The 17286-nt window shown below is 46.6% G+C and overlaps 1 protein-coding gene across 2 annotated transcripts in view; it reads left to right on the top strand.

Moving 5' to 3' along the window:
* Positions 1–791: 791 nt before the first annotated feature.
* Positions 792–17286, top strand: part of fam13c (family with sequence similarity 13 member C) — a 181423-nt gene continuing 164928 nt past the window's right edge. The window contains exons 1-2 of one of the 2 annotated variants that reach the window (XM_078223617.1): positions 792–832; positions 1676–1736. The gene's annotated coding sequence lies outside the window, so the exon portion shown is untranslated. The remainder of the gene's footprint in view (positions 833–1675; positions 1737–17286) is intronic. The other variant, XM_078223615.1, reaches the window with a different exon arrangement.

The following is a 17286-nucleotide window of genomic DNA, read 5'->3' as shown; positions in this document are numbered from 1 at the left end:
CTCGGTGGCGGGGGGAGGGTCTTGTGGGTGACTTATGTACATATGGGATAATGGCCAGGTGGCGAGCTGGAAAACTACCCAAGAGGATGTGCGAGAGAGACAATGAGAGACAGAGAGAGCGAGGCAAGCACAGAGAGGGAGTCATTCAGGCTGTTCATTTCACACGGTTCAGTGAAGAAAACATCTGAGTTTTAAAAAAAACACCCAAAAAAGTCCCTGGATCAGCATATTTCAAAATATGTTGCTGAGCTGGGAGAATGTTTATCTTTAGATAGAGAATGTGCTCGTTAAACAGAAAACTGCAACAAACATGATTGTGATACTTTCTAAAGGGAGAATGTGTGGGGGAAGTAAAGTTGTGCGTCATTTTCTGCTAAACCCCCTTCTTCACAAAGTTACAGCTAATCCAGAGCTGGTCTCGATGTGGTTCAGACTCTGCAACCCCTAACTACTCAGCCTCGAGAACGACAGACCATAACCAAATGGTTCCAGTCAATGGCCTTTTCCTCTCTGCAGAGCGAAGTCAAGTCAATGCGGCGTTATATAGAAACATACTGAGGCACGGGATCAGTGTGGCAAATTAAGGAATGCAGGATTCAGCAGCCTTGAGAATTGTTGTAGATAAGAGTCAAAGAGTCCCTAATTCGCAGTCTTGTGCTGAAACCATTCATATAACGTGTGAGTCAGCATCAGTGAGAGCTGCAGACAAAGAAACCGTAACAGTAGGTGTGTGCCAAGGCTGTTATAAATATAGAATTAAATCCTCTATTGAGGACTTTTTAGGAATAACCAGGATTGCTGGTCCTCCCAGACCCTAATGAGTCTCCTGCCGGTAAGTGTTTAAACGTGTTGCTTGCTCATTAATACCTGTGTGTGCGAGTAAAATCCAGTAAGATCTCTGATCTGACTCCTATAACCTCTAGTCATGACAACACACAGTGCTCCTACTGTGGGGGTAATGCTCTGGCTGCTGCTGTCAATGAGGCGAGTGGCCAACAATTTATTTTTGGAGGTGGGTGAGGAGCCTCTAGAGGTGTAGCTGGTGCTGGGCCATTTCCCGCAACGATTAGGATGTTGCCTGGGATGGAGCATTTGAGCTATAAGGAGAGACTGGATAGGCTTGGATGGTTTTCTCTAGAGCAGAGAAGGCTGAGGGGGGAGATGATTGAGGTGTATAAGATTATGAGGGGTTTGGGCAGGGTGAATGGGAAGCAGCTGTTCCCCTTGGTTGACAGGTCAACCACGAGGGGGCATAGATTTAGGGTAAGGGGCAGGAGATTCAGAGATGATTTGAGAAACAGATTTTTCACTCAGGGAGTGGTGGGAATCTGAAATGCACGGCCTGGGAAGTCTGGAAAGCTTACAACCTTTAAAAAGTATTTGGATGAGCACTTGAAATATCATAACATTCAAGGATATGGGACAAGTGTAGGAAAATGGGATCAGCTTGCCTTTAGTGGTAGTTATTGTAGGTGCAGACTCGATGGGCTGAATGGCCTTTTCTGCACTGTGTGACTCCATGACTATCACCTGTCCCCCTCCTTTCCTCACCCAATTTTGCAGCCCTTTCCAGTTTAATTGGTTATAAAGTGGTAAGGGATGTTTTGAGGTTATGGCGGGCTCTGTATAAATGTAAGTCTTCTTTGTATTAATAGCTGTACCATCTGATTTTCAGATATCAGTGAGGTTCCCAACCTGAACTGCAAAGATCCCTTCAGTCTGATCCCAGAATGGAGGTGATGTGGTTTCCCTTCTTCAGTAAGTATAGTGTCACTGCAAACTCTGGGAGATTGTAGCAATATTTTGCCTGTCTCTCTCTCTCTCTCTTTCTCTCTGGATTTCCTTGTGCTGTCACAGCGTAAATGTGATACGTGACTATCCTCTGTGCCTCCAGGCAACACAACAGGCCTTGGTCCTGTCCAGAAACATTGTGCAGAAGGAAATGAAAGGATTACGTGACAGTAGACAGGTATTTTTCACAATGACCATCCTAAACCACCCTCCCTCGGTCCAACCCTCCCAACTTGAAGGATGCTGTCCCTTACCTGTTTTTGTCATTGTGAGAGGAGCAGCAGAATAAAACAGAGAAAATAAACACAGCAAAAAGAACGTTCCAGTAAACGCATCAAATTAAATGATTGAATAATATCAGGAGAATAATCATGGAAGATCATAGAATCATAGATTCATAGAATCCATGCAGTGCGGAAGGAGGCCATTCAGCCCATTGAGCCTGTATCGGCAACAGTCCAACCCCGGCCCTATCCCCGTAACCCCATGTATTTACCCTGCTAATCTCCTGACACTGAGGGAGAATTTAGCACGGCCATTGCATCTAACCAGCACATCTTTCAGACAGTGGGAGGAAACTGGAGCACCCGGAAGAAATCCACGCAGACATGGGGAGACTCCACACAGACAGTGACCCAGTGAGTGCGACACAGTGGCACAATGGTTAGCTCTGCTGCCTCACAGCGCCAGGGACCTGGGTTCGATTTCCGGCTTGGGTCACTGTCTGTGCGGAACTTGCAAGTTCTCCCTGTGTCGGCGTGGGTTTCCTCCGGGTGCTCCGGTTTCCTCCCACAGTCTGAAAGATGTGCTGGTTAGGTGCATTGGCCGTGCTAAATTCTCCCTCAGTGTACCCGAACAGGCAGTGTGAATGTAAGCCTACTTGTGACTAATAATTAAATATTAGGCCAAATGGGCTTGGTCAGAGAAGGATGCTTTAAGGAGCTTCGTAAAGGAGGAAAGAAATATAGAGAAGCAGTAAAGGTTAGTGAGGGAAATGCAGAGTTTAGATCCTAGTCTGAAAGAAAGGCCACCTGTGGCCAATAAAATTGGTGATGTGTGACTCCCCTGCTCCTCACATCTAAGAAACGAAATGATTAGTCATCGCAGTGAGCTGATGGAAACTGTCAGAGGGAAAGCTCAGATGCCCAAGGAGTAAAGTTATTCAAGCTGCCCGAGTAATTTCCCAGTCTTGGGATGACTCAGAAAGTCCGAAGGACATTCTGAACTTTTTACTCATTCATAGGATGTGGGCATCAATGGCGAGGCCGGCATTTAGTGTCCACCTCGAGTTGCCCTTGAGGAAGTGATGGTGAGCTGACTCCCTGAACTGCTGCAGTCACAGTGCTGTTAGACAGAATTCCATGATTTTGACCGAGCGACAGTGCAGGATTGGCATATATTTCCAAGTCAGGAAGGTGTGTGGCTTGGAGGGAATCTAACCACCACTCTTTGGAGTGGTGGTTAGATTCACTCTTTGGAGTGGTGGTGTTTGTTAATGTTGCAATTCTGTCACAATGAAGTGTATGTTCCAGTTCTAAGTGAACAGCTAGTACTAACTGGGGAGAAGTTAGGGCATTATTCTTAGGTATGTATAGGAACCGGTTTCCTTCTCCAGAGTTTGGGGGGGGGGGGAGTCTGGAGCTCTGTTCTAAATCTATGTAGAAGAAATACTGGCTCCAGATTCCTCCTTCCTTCAGTGAATGAGCATTGCATTATATCTGTGTTCTAGTGTCAATCAAGCAGGCTGCTTTGTCTTAGATTGTTTCACATGAAGAGTATTCCATCACACTCCTGACTTGTGCCTTATAGATGGTGGACTGGTTTGTGGAGGGAGGATGTGAGTTACTCGCTGTAAGATCCCCAGCCTCTGATCTACTCTTGTAGCCACAGTATTTATATGGCTAGTCCAGTTCAGTTTCTGGTCGATGGTAACCTCCGGCATGTTGATAGTGGGGAATTCAGTGATGGTAATGTCATTGAATGTTACCGGGAGATGGTTAGATTCACTCTTTGGAGATGGTCATTACCTGACATGGCGCGAATGTTACTTGCCACTTGTCAGTCCAAGCCTGAATATTGTCCAGATTTTGCTGCATTTGAACATGGACTGCTTCAGTATCTGAGGAGTCGCAAATGGTGCTGAACATTGTGCAATTATCAGCAAACATCCCCACTTCTGACCTGTTGATGGAAGGAAGGTCACTGACGAAGCAGAGGAAGATGGCTGGGCCTAGGACACTACCCTGAGGAACTCCTGCAGTGATGTCCCGGCTGGTGATGATTGGTCTCCAGCAACCACAGCTGTCTTCCTTTGTGCCAGGTATAATTTTAACCAGTGGAGAGTTTTCCCCCTGATTCCCATTGACACCAGCTTTGATAAGACTGCTTGACCACTCAGTCAAATGTTGCCTTCACCTCACCTGAGTTCAGCTCTTTTGCCTATATTTGTCAGGAGCCAATTGTCCAGCATCAGTGAGCAAGTTATTGCCTGGTAAGTGACACTCAAAAGCTTTGTCGGTAACGCTTTGAATCACTTTGCTAATGATCGAAAGTAGACTAACGGGACAGTAATTGTCCGTGTTAGATGTAGCCTGGGCAATTTTCCACATTGCCGGGTAGATGCCAGTGTACTGGAACAGCTTGGCTAGGCTAATTCTTCAGTACTACAGTCGGGATATTGTCAGCATTCATAGTCTTCATTGTATCCAGTGTGTTTAGCAGATCCTTGATATCAAGTGCAGTGAATCACATTGGTTTGAAGATAGGTACCTGTGATGCTGGGGACTTCAGGAAGAGGCTGAGATGGCCTCAGCATTCAAAGTGAAGATGGTTGCAAATGCTTCAGTTTTGTCTTTTGTACTGACATGCTGAGCCCCTGAAGATGGAGATATTTGTGGAGTCGTATCCTCTCGTTCATTATTTAATTGTCCATCACCATTGATGACTGAATATGGAAGGACTGCGGGGCTGTGATCCTTCCCACTGGTTGTGGGATCACATAGCTCTATCACATGTTGCTGCTTTTGTTCAGCATGGATGTACTTCTGTGTTGAAGCTTCATCAGGTTGGAATCTCATTTTTAAGTATGCCTGGTGTTATTCCTGGCTTGTTCGCCTGTACACCTCATTAACCTGGCTTCATGATAATGGCAGATTGAGGGATATGCCAGGCTATGTGGCTGTATACAATTCTGCTAGTGACACCTACAGTGCCTCATGATGCCCAGCTTTGAGCAGTTGGATCGAACTTTATCCTATTTAGCAAAATTGTCGTGCTATAACCATGGCTCAGTTGGTCGCACTCATACCTCTGGGGCATAAGGTTGTTGGGCCCACCTTGCCCCATCATTGATGTCCATGTGTTCAGCCAGCTCGACCACTGCACTCCATCTCTAAATCTCTCCATCTTTCTCTCTTCTTTCCACTCTCTTGTTAAAACATCTCTCTTCAGCCAAGCATTTGGTCATCTGCCTTATATCCGCCTTATGGGCTTGGTTTAAAATTCTGTCTGATAACGCCCCCTTGTGCCACGTTTCTGTGTTGAAGACATTATGTAAATACTTGTTGTACGTTTTGTTACAATCTGGAACAGACTGACAGCAACAAGGTGAAATACCAAAGCTAAGTTTCCTGTCTTTGGTAGTTTTACGAGGGCAGCTGAAGGTGTAACCACCAATGATAGGGCAAAGAGAGGGTGAGATGTACAAGAATTGGACTCAGCAATGGAGGTTTAAGTGGAGCAGTGATGCTGAGCGAGGTTACGGAGCTAGGATGGAGATTGGCAACGCTTGAGTTGACAATGAAGATGAGACTGTTTGAAATCTGAAGTGGAATGTAACTCACCAAGGACTGGGGTGATGGGGTGAAAACCTGCCCGAGGGATCCAAACAGGGTGCTGCATGAGACACAGGGAGTTGTGCTATAATCAAAGACTTCAAACTATTGAATCCCAACGGAGTGGAAAGAGGCCATTTGGCCCATCAGGCCCACACCAACTCTCCGACAGAGCATCACACCCAGGCCCTCCCCTGGAAAGTAAAAGGCAGGCCTTTATTCTCTCTTTCAGTCACCTATTTTTATACATCCAATTAGACACAACCTATACTTCAATCGTTAACTCTAATAGTTCCGTTTACAATATTTCGGCCTCCATATTGAACAAAGGTTTCTCTTTTTGCTAAATCTGTATCTGCTTAATAATGACCATTACATCTCAGATGTTGTATCCTGTACCTTGTCTAAAACCTGTCTTCCATTAGTATTTCATCTAGTCTTCTCCATTTTGGTTGATCCGTCTTACGACTTATGAACCTGAGCCCCCAAATCTCATTTCTCTTCCCACACCAGACAGTTTTCTGATTAAAAGTAGGATTATTACTATTGTTATCTAAATGCACAACTCACAGGCTGTGATTCTCCAGCTCCACCATGGTGAGACCCGCTGGCGGGGCGGAGAGCGGGCAGTTGGGCAGCCCAGCCAAGAGCCCATTGATTTTTGGCAGGACTGGATGATCCCAGCAGAGGGCAGGACTGGAAAATCCCGCCCACAGTTACTGACATTGAATTCCATCTTCCACTGCTTTGCCCATTCGACCACATCACCGCTGCCCTCTCTCAGCCTTCTTTGATCCACGGAATGATTACAAGGTCTTGTGTCAATACAGCCTCAGTGAGTGTTTAACTTTTGGAACTGAATTTAAAATAACATGTTAATTATTCCTTCCCTGGTATCAGCAGTTGGCTAACAGGTCAGGGACACTCCCTGGGGGACTGTGTTCAATTCTGGATGGCCAGGAAATGATGCCAATCAGGAGAAATTGTGAGCCTGTTAACATGCAGGAGAAATAGAAACATAGAAACATAGCAGATAGGAGCAGGATAAGGCCATTCGGCCCTTCGAGCTTCTCCACCATTCATTATGATCATGGCTGATCATCCAACTGAATAGCCTGACGTCACCTTCCATGTATATCCTTTGTTCCCTTTCATCTCAAGTGCTATATCTAACTGCTCCTGCTTGCCACAAGGCTGGAAAATCCCACCTGAGGTCAACTGACTATTGCATGATCCGTGTCCCGCCTGCTACGATTCACTGTGACGGACAGGATGGGAAAACTCCGCACTCAATGTTTTGGCCTCAACTACTTTCCGTGGTGGCGAATTCCACAGGCTGACCACTCTCTGGATGAAGAAATTTCACTTCGTCTCCGTCGTAAATGGTTTGCCCTGAGACTGTGACCTCCAGGTTCTGGACACCCCTACCATCGGGAACATCCTTCCTGCATCTACCTTGTCCAGTCCTGATCGAATGTTCTAACTTTCTATGAGATTCCCCTCTCATACTTCTGAACTCCAACAAATATAATCCTAACCAACTCAATTTCTCCTCATGAGTCAGTCCCGTCATCCCAGGAATCAGCCTGGTAAACCTTCTCTGCAATCCCTCCATAGCAAGAACATTGGCACGGTGGCACAGTGGTTAGCACTGCTGCCTCACAACACCAGGGACCTGGGTTCGATTCCGGCTTGGGTCACTGTCTGTGTGGAGTCTGCATGTTCTCCCCGTGTCTGCGTGGGTTTCCTCCGGGTGCTCTGGTTTCCTCCCATGGTCTGAAAGATGTGCTGGTTAGGTGCATTGACCATGCTAAATTCTTCCTCAGTGGACCCGAACAGGCGCCAGAGTGTGGCGACTTAGGATTATCACAGTAACTTCACTGTCGTGTTAATGTAAGCCTACTTGTGACACTAATAAATAAACTTTAAATCACTTCCTCAGATAAGGAGACTAAAACTGCACATAGTATTCCACATGTGGCCTCACCAAGGCCCTGTACAACTGCAGCAAGACATCCCTGTTCCTGTACTCGAATCCTCTCATTATGAAGGCCAACATGCTGCCTGCTGCATGATGGCACAGAGGCAATGTCAATAGACTGGCAATCTGCAGGCCTAGGAATTCTGGGAGCATGGGTTCAAATTCCAACTGGTAAAATTTAAATTCAATTATTTAATAATTCTGCAATCGTAGCTGCCCTAACAAGTTACGATTGTACCAAACTGCTATGGGAACCAGCAATTCAACAAGGTGACTCACCACTGACTTCTCAAAGGCAATGGGGAGCGGGCAACACGGGCTGCCCTTGCCAGCAGCACCAACATCCCATCAAACAAAAATAACAAACCACTCTAAATAACATTCCTTACTTGGGCATGACAGTTTTGAATTTCTGGATGTCTTCCTCCTTCTTTAAGTTTAACGTTTATTTATTAGTGTCACCAGTAGGCTTACATTAATACTGCAATTAAGTTACTGTGAAAATCCCCTGGTCGCCGCACTCCGGCACCTGTTCGGGGACACTGAGGAAGAATTTAGCATGACCAATGCATCTAACTAGCGCGTCTTTCGGACTGTGGGAGGAAACCGGGGCACCCGGAGGAAACCCACGCAGACACGAGGAGAATGTGCAAACTCCACACAGACAGTGACCCAAGCTGGGAATCAAACCCAGGTCCCTGACGCTGTGAAGCAGCAGTGCTAATCACTGTGCCACCGTGCCACCCTTCCGATTCAGTAGCGGTTGCCTGGAATTGCCCTGATTCACCAGCATTTGGTAATCTGCGGTATTTGCAATTGAAATGATAAACAAGACTTTCCGAAAATGCAGGAAACCAGAGAGGGAAAGAAACAACATTTTCCTGTTCAACAATTCTGCTGGTGTTGGATTTGTCAACAGGAAGCAGAATACGTGTTTACGGTGCAGAGGTGTTACCTGAGATTTCTCACATCTCTTTATGAGAATGAGTGAATGAACAGAGTTCACTGTTGGGCAAGAATTGTCCCCGTGGATCTTGGCTGACAAAAGTAATTGAACCTTCAGATGGCAAAGAGACCACCGTTTATTGCTTGACTGCGGCAGTCAAAATGTTATACATCATCCTATCCCCAGTGCCCCCACCTGACCCTAAAAAATATTGACTTAGGCACCAGAGTCAAAAGCTTCTGAAAATAGCTTGAAGAGATTTGAATTCTTTTGGCACAGTTCATGCAGCAAGGACGTGAATTCAAACAGAAAAGGCTGAGAACACTCGGGCAGCATCTGTCGAGAGACAGACAGAGTTAACATTTCACATCAGCAGTCCATCAAGCTGAAGAACTCTGTTCCTCTCGCCACTGAAGCTGCCTGACCTCTAAGAACATAAGAACTAGGAGCAGGAGTTAGGCCATTCAGCCCCTCGAGCCTGCTCCACCATTCTATGCAATCATGGCTGACCTCATCTCGGACTCATCTCCACCTTCCTGCCCGCTCCCGATAACCCTTCATCCCATTACTCATTAAAAACCTATCCATCTCCTCAAAGTTGTTGAGTGTTCCAACATCCGCTGCACTCTGGGGTAGAGAATTCCACAGATTCGCCATCCTTTGAAGGGAAGGGAAAGAAGGGGATTAGGAGAGAAATAGTGGTGGGGGATGCGATGGTTAGAGGCACGGACAGGCGGTTCTGCGGGCGCGAACGAGACTCCAGGATAGTAGTCTGCCTCCCTGGTGCCGGGGTACTGGATGTCTCCGAGAGGGTAGGAAGCATATTAAAAAGGGAAGGCAATCAAACAAATGTAATTGTACACATTGGTGAAAATGACGTAGGTAGAAAGAGCAGGGGGGAGTCATACGAGAGCAATTCAGGGAGATGGGTGCTAGGCTAAAAAATAAGGCCTCTAGGGTAGCAATCTCTGGACTGCTCCCAGTGCCTAGTGCTGGTGAGGCCAGGAACAGGGAGATTCTACAATTGAACACGTGGCTAAAGGACTGGTGCAAGAGGGAGGGTTTCAAATTCATAGATCATTGGGAAGTCTTCAAGAGAGGATGGCACCTGTATGGAAAGGATGGGTTACACCTTAACTGGAAGGGCACAAATATCCTGGCTGGGAGTTTTGCTAGAGTGTTTCGGCAGGGTTTAAACTAGTGTGGCAGGGGGGTGGGGATCAAAACAGTAGGTCAGTAAGTACTGAGGCTGGGGTCGAGCTGGGGGCCAGGGCAAGGCTAGCTAAGAAGAAGAGCATTCTGGAGCAGGATGACCTGAGTGGGCCTGGAGGTCTGGAGTGCATCTGCTTCAATGCGAGGAACGTAATGGGTAAGACAGACGAACTTAGGGCCTTAACACTTACGTGGAATTTGAATGTGGTTGCGGTGACGGAGACAAGGTTAAAAGAAGGACAGGACTGGCAGCTGAATATTCCGGGGTATAAGTGTTTTAGGCGAGACAGAGGAGGGGCTAAAAAAGGTGGGGGAGTAGCGGTATTAGTTAGGGAGCATTTTACAGCGGTGCAGAGGGTGGACAATTTAGAGGGGTCATGTAATGAGTCGCTGTGGGTGGAGCTCAGAAACAGGAAAGGTGCAATCACTATGCTGGGGGTATACTACAGGCCACCCAACAGCCCACGGGGAGTGGAGGAACGGATATGTCAGGAGATTCTGGACATGTGCAGAAAAAATAGGGTTGTTGTAGTGGGAGACTTCAATTTCCCTGGTATAGACTGGAAAGTGCTTAGGGCTGGGGGTCTGGACAGGGAGGAATTTGTAAAATGCGTACTAGAATAGAATCCCTACAGTACAGAAAGAGGCCATTCGGCCCATCGAGTCTGCACCGACCACAATCCCACCCAGGCCCTACTGCCATATCCCTACATATTTTACCCACTAACCCCTCTAACCTACACATCTCAGGACACTAAGGGGCAATTTTAGCATGGCCAATCAACCTAACCCGCACATCTTTGGACTGTGGGAGGAAACCGGAGCATCCGGAGGAAACCCACGCAGACACGAGGAGAATGTGCAAACTCCAGACAGACAGTGACCCGAGCCGGGAATCGACTGGAAGGTTCTTTGGAACAGTATGTAGATAGCCCAACTAGAGAGGGGGCTATACTGGATCTAGTTCTGGGAAATGAGCCCGGTCAGGTCGTCAAAGTTTCGGAAGGGGAACATGTGGCAAATAGTGACCACAACTCTGTTAACTTTAGGATAGTAATGGACAAGGACGAGTGTTGTCCTAAGGGTAGGGTGCTAAATTGGGGGAAGGCTAACTATAGCCGGATTAGGCAGGAATTGGTGGCCGTTGATGGGAGAGGCTGTTCGGGGGTAAGTCCACGTCTGGCATGTGGGAGTCTTTTAAGGAACAGTTGATAAGGCTGCAGGACAGGCATGTGCCTGTAAAAAGGAAGGATAGGAAAGGTAGGATTCAAGAGCCGTGGATAACCAGGGAAGTTGAGGATCTGGTCAAAAAGAAAAGAGAGGCGTACATTAGGTCCAGGCAACTGAAAACAGATGGAGCTCTGGAGGAATACAGAGAAAGTAGGAAAGAACTCAAACGGGGAGTTAGAAGGGCAAAAAGAGGTCACGAAATGTTCTTTGCAGACAGGATTAAGGAGAATCCTAAGGCATTTTATTCATATGTTAGGAACAAAAGAGTTGTCAGGGAAAAAGTCGAACCTCTCAGGGACAAAGGAAGGGAATTATGCTTAGAACCCAAGGGAATAGGGGAGATCCTAAATGAATACTTTGCAGCGGTATTCACAAAGGAGAGGGACTTGTTGATTGGGAGTGTCTCAGAGGAGATGTTGACCCTTTAGAGAGAATCTCCATTACAAGGGAGGAGCTGTTAGGTTTTTTAGGTAACATTAAAACTGACAAATCCCCAGGGCCTGATGGCATCTATCCTAGACTGCTCAGGGAGACAAGAGATGTAATTGCTGGGCCTCTGACGGAAATCTTTGTCTCTTCATTGGACACAGGTGAGGTCCCTGAGGATTGGAGGATAGCGAATGTGGTACCGTTATTTAAGAAGGGTAGCAGTGATAACCCGGTTAATTATAGGCCAGTGAGCTTGATGTCCGTGGTAGGGAAGTTGTTGGAGAGGATTCTTAGAGACAGGATGCATGCGCATTTAGAACGGAACAATCTCATTAGTGACAGACAGCATGGTTTTGTAAGAGGGAGGTCGTGCCTTACAAATTTGGTGGAGTTTTTTGAGCAAGTGACAAAAACGGTTGACGAAGGAAAGGCCGTGGATGTCGTCTATATGGATTTCAGTAAGGCATTTGACAAAGTCCCTCATGGCATGTTGGTTAAGAAGGTTAAGGCTCATGGGATACAAGGAGAGATGGCTAGATGGGTAGAAAACTGGCTTGGCCACAGGAGACAGAGGGTAACAGTCGAAGGGTCTTTTTCCGGCTGGAAGTCTGTGACCAGTGGTGTTCCGTAGGGCTCTGTACTGGGACCTCTGCTATTTGTGATATATATAAAAAATTTGGAAGAAGGTGTAACTGGTGTTATCAGCAAGTTTGCGGATGACATGAAGATGGCTGGACTTGCGGATAGCGATGAACATTGTCGGACAATACAGCAGGATATAGATAGGCTGGAAAATTGGGCGGAGAAATGGCAGATGGAATTTAATCCAGATAAATGCGAAGTGATGCATTTTGGAAGAACTAATGTAGGGGGGAGTTATACAATAAATGGCAGAGCCATCAAGAGTATAGAAACATAGAGGGACCTAGGTGTGCAAGTCCACAAATCCTTGAAGGTGGCTGCACAGGTGGAGAAGGTGGTGAAGAAGGCATATGGTATGCTTGCCTTTATAGGACGGGGTATAGAGTATAAAAGCTGGAGTATGAAGTTGCAGCTGTATGGAACGCTGGTTAGGCCACATTTGGAGTACTGCATCCAGTTCTGGTCGCCGCACTACCAGAAGGACGTGGAGGCATTGGAGAGAGTGCAGAGAAGGTTTACCAGGATGTTGCCTGGTATGGAGGGTCTTAGCTATGAGGAGAGATTGGGTAAACTGGGCTTGTTCTCCCTGGAAAGACGGAGAATGAGGGGAGACCTAATAGAGGTGTACAAAATTATGAAGGGCATAGATAGGGTGAACAGTGGGAAGCTTTTTCCCAGGTCAGAGGTGACGATCACGAGGGGTCACAGGCTCAAGGTTAGAGGAGCGAGGTATAACTCAGATATCAGAGGGATGTTTTTTACGCAGAGAGTGGTGGGGGCCTGGAATGCGCTGCCAAGTAGGGTGGTGGAGGCAGACACCCTGGCATCGTTTAAGATTTACTTGGATAGTCACATGAGCAGTCTGGGAATGGAGGGATACAAACAAATGGTTTAGTTGGACCAATGAGCGGCACAGGCTTGGAGGGCCGAAGGGCCTGTTTCCTGTGCTGTACTGTTCTTTGTTCTTTGTTCTTTTGAGTGAAGTCATTCCTCTGCATTTCTGTTTTGAATCTGCCACCCCTTAGCCTAAAATCATGGCTTCTCGAATGTCCAACAAGGGGAAGCATCCTCTCTATGTCTACCCTCTTATATACCTCAATTCATGGGAAGGCAGTGGTGTAGTGGTATTGTCACTGGACTTGCAATCCAGAGACTCAGGATACTGCCTGGGGACCCAGGTTTGAATCCCACCATGGGAGGTGGTGAAACTTGAATTCAATAAAAAAAAACATCTGGAATTAAAAGTCTAATGATGACCGTGAAACCATTGTCGTAAAAACCCATTTGGTTCGCTGATGCCCTTTAAGGATGGAAATCTGCCATTGTTACCTGGTCTGGCCTATATGTTTGTTTATTTATTAGTGTCACAAGCAAGCTTACATTAACACTGCAATGAAGTCTCTGTGAAAATCCCCTCGTCGCCACACTGTGGTGCCTGTTTGGATACATTGAGGGAGAATTTAGCATGGCCTGTGCACCTAACCTGCACCATCACACCATGCCTTTATTTTGAGAAGACGAGAATACAAAAGCAGGGATGTACTGCTGAGGCTGTCTAAGGCTCTGGTCAGACCACATTTGGAGTATTGTGAGCAATTCTGGGCCCCGTATGAGAAGGAAGGATGTACATGCCTTGGAGAGGGTCCAGAAGAGGTTCATGAGAATGATCCCGGGAATGAAAAGCTTGACACATGAGGAGCATTTGAGGACTCTGAGTCTGTACTCGATGGAGTTTGGAAGGATGAGGGGGATCTCATTGAAACTTACAGAATACTGAAAGGCCTGGATAGTGTGGATGTGGGGAAGATGTTTTCAATAGTATGAGAGACTCGGATCCAAGGGCACAGCCTCAGAATAAAGGGACAACCCAGAGATGAGAAGGAATTTCTTCAGCTAGAGGGCGGTGATTCTATGGAATTCTTTGCCACAGAAAGCTGTGGAGGCCAGGTCATTGAGTGTATTTGAGACAGAGATAGATAGGTCCTTGATTGGTAAGGGGATCAAAGGTCACGGGGAAAAGGCGGGAGAATGGGGTTGGGAAACTTATCAGCCATGCTCGAATGATGGAGCAGACGTGATGGGCTGAATGGCCAAATTCTGCTACATCTTACGGTCTTATGATCTTTAATGAACTGCATCAGATTTTAGTTACAAGCACGTCACATCATGTTTCACATGAACAGACGGGGAATAGAGGGATATAAATGGTTGGTCTAGACAGGATAACATGATCGGCGCAGGCTTGGAGGGCCGAAGGGCCTGTTCCTGTGCTGTACTGTTCTTTGTTCCTTTCTTCTTTATTAAAAGAACCAATTACAAATGGGTTTACATTATTTCCTTTGTAAAATAATAACAAACAGTGACAAAAATGTAAATGTAAAAAATGGTGTGCTTTCAAAGTCAGTTTGCACCCGGAGCACCTGGAGGAAACCCACGTAGACACAGGGAGAACGTGCAACTCCGCACAGACAGTGACCCAAGCCGGTCCCTGGCACTGGGAGGCAAAATACTGCGGATGCTGGAATCTGAAACAAAAACAAAAAAATGCTGGTAAATCTCAGCAGGTCTGACGAAGGGTCATCTAGACTCGAAACATTGGTTTTACTCTCTCTCCACAGATGCTGTCAGACCTGCTGAGGTTTTCCAGCATTTTCCTGTTTTTGTTGCACAGTTCTTCTAGTTCTCAATGTAGCTTTGTTGAAAAGTAGAGAAAATGCAATGCCAGCTATTTCTGGAGTGCGTCAGGCCTCTCTTTCCCTGGAAAATAAAATGAGACACTGTTGTTGTCTTTGTGCACCAAACCTTGGAGAAACTCCAGGAAAGTTCCTCACTGAGGGTGAGCTGGCACCTTCAGCACTTTGGGTAGCCTAGCAAGCTGGGCCAGGAGCCAGTCACACACTTTACCATCTGGTTTATTTTAAAAATAAAATGGATAGGGCGATCTGGTCAATAAATGGACCCGTGGCCACCCTGTGAGGGTCTGAAGCTGTGCATTCATGTGTAAGGCACTTGTATAGGATCCAAGACCAGAAATGAGGTTGATGCACATTTTCAGAGTCAGATTGTTGGATAGGGCTTGCAGTTTAAGTGTACCAAATTTAGATTCAGTCCTCATTTCGTCCAGATTTCCTCTCGTATCACATTTGGGGTGGCACGGTGGCGCAGTGGTTAACACCGCTGCCTCACAGTGCCAGGGACCCGGGTTCAATTCCCAGCTTCGGTCACTGTCTGTGCGGAGTTTGCACGTTCTCCCCGTGTCTGCGTGGGTTTCCTCCGGGTGCTCCCGTTTCCTCCCACAGTCCGAAAGACGTGCTGGTTCGATGCATTGTCCGTACGAAATTCTTCCCCAGTGTACTCGAACAGGCGCCGAAGTGTGGCGACTAGGGGATTTTCACAGTAACTTCATTGCAGTGTGAATGTAAGCCTACTTATGATACGAATTAATTAATAAATAAATAAATAAACTTGTGGTTTAACCACGGCGCTATCAAAACACTTCAGAGCCGACTCATCACATTATGAATGTCACTTCTGGAAAGTGCAAGTTGAATTGTCTCAATCCTGCTGTTGTTAAATCACCTGCTGTGTTCCAACCAGGGAGTAAGGTGTTAAACCAGTTAAAAAACAAACTTGTCTGGCCACTCAAAACAACCAGAGGCAATGTCCCTGTCAAGCACAGAGCTGAGCATGACCAGACTGATAAGCAGACAGACTATCTGTTGCATACGGACTGCGTGGCATTAGCTGGGTTCTGCCATTTGCTGTTGTCAAATTTGTGGTGGTTTATGAGATTCTGGCAGCGACAAGGTGAGGCCTTTTGATCTATCTCATTCTCTTTCCTGGGCAGAATTATTGCTTAAAGTGAGGCAAGATCGTTTATTTCATCACAATGATTAATTATTAATACGTCGACGTGACTTACTATTCTATCGCTATTTCCAGTGTCATAAAATTAGAAGTTTCAGATGATTATCAATTTTTAACGCAATCTGCTGGATAAATGCTGTACACCATTCATGCTCAGGTTTGCTAATGTCCCAGGCTATTAACATGGAAGAAAAACTGTGCATTTATACCAGCCAGTGAAATACTTTTGACGTGTAATCAATGTTGTAATGTCAGAAATGTGGCGGGCAATTTGTGCACAGCAAGATCCCACAAGAAGAAAAGTGATAAGCACTTGACCTGTTTTAATGACCTTGGCTGAAGGTTAAATATTGGCCAACACACTGGCGTCTGCTCCGAGAAAGGTAGAATGGGAACTTTTTATATCCATCCTAAAGAACAGTGGGGGCTTCAGTTTAATTGTTGTTTCATCTGAGAGGCTGTGCATTCAGGAGTGCAGCAATCCCTCGGTGTAACCCCCAGGTCCGGCCTGGATTTTTGTTTATCAGTCTCTGGAGTGAGACTTGGACCCGTGACCTTCTGACCCAGGTGAGGATGTAGCTGCTGAGTGTTATTGATGGCAATGGTCTGCACTGTAGCTACACAGCCCACTTGCACAGCGCTGAATCGAGGAGTTGTAAAGCTTTGAGCACCTGTACACCATTGCATGTAGACCATCAGGCGGCACGGTGGCACAATGGTTAGCATAGCTCTAGGGACCTGGGTTCAATTCCGACCTTGGGTTTCTGTCAGTGTGGAGTTTGCATGTTCTCCCGTGTTTGCGTGGGTTTCCTCCAGGTGCTCCAGTTTCCTCCCACACTCCAAAGATGTGCAGGTTAGGCGGATTGGCCGTGCTAAATTGCCCCTTAGTATCAGGGGGATTAGCTGGGTAAATATGTGGGGATATGTGGATAGGGCCTGGGGTGGGATTGCTGTCGGTGCAGACTCGATGGGCTGAATAGCCTCCTTCTGCCGGGATTCTATGACTCTGTGAGTCTATGTGCACAGTCCCTCCCTCAGCCTTCGGTTGTTGGTAAGAAGGCTGGTTGGGAAGTACTGACTGTGCAAACATTTGGAACAACATGGAGGCACCCTTGGCCCTCAGACTTCTAGACCATACAGTAACCAGGCTTACTGGGTAGAGAGCCAATCCAGTCTCCTCATCTCCAGGGCCCCAGTCCCGCTCTGCACCTGTCCTCTCCTCGAACTCTGTCAGAACATTTAGATGTGAGCAATGCCCCACTCCTATCTTCTCCTGTTCTTACCAGCTGTTCCAGTTGAGTTTGAGAGGAATTGTACGTGGCATCCAATCGTAGGTAGCAATTGAACAATCATTC

This window comes from Mustelus asterias, chromosome 11 (genome assembly GCF_964213995.1).
Source record: "Mustelus asterias chromosome 11, sMusAst1.hap1.1, whole genome shotgun sequence".
Classification (NCBI taxonomy): Eukaryota; Metazoa; Chordata; class Chondrichthyes; order Carcharhiniformes; family Triakidae; genus Mustelus; species Mustelus asterias.
This window is presented reverse-complemented; position numbering and strand designations above follow the sequence as displayed.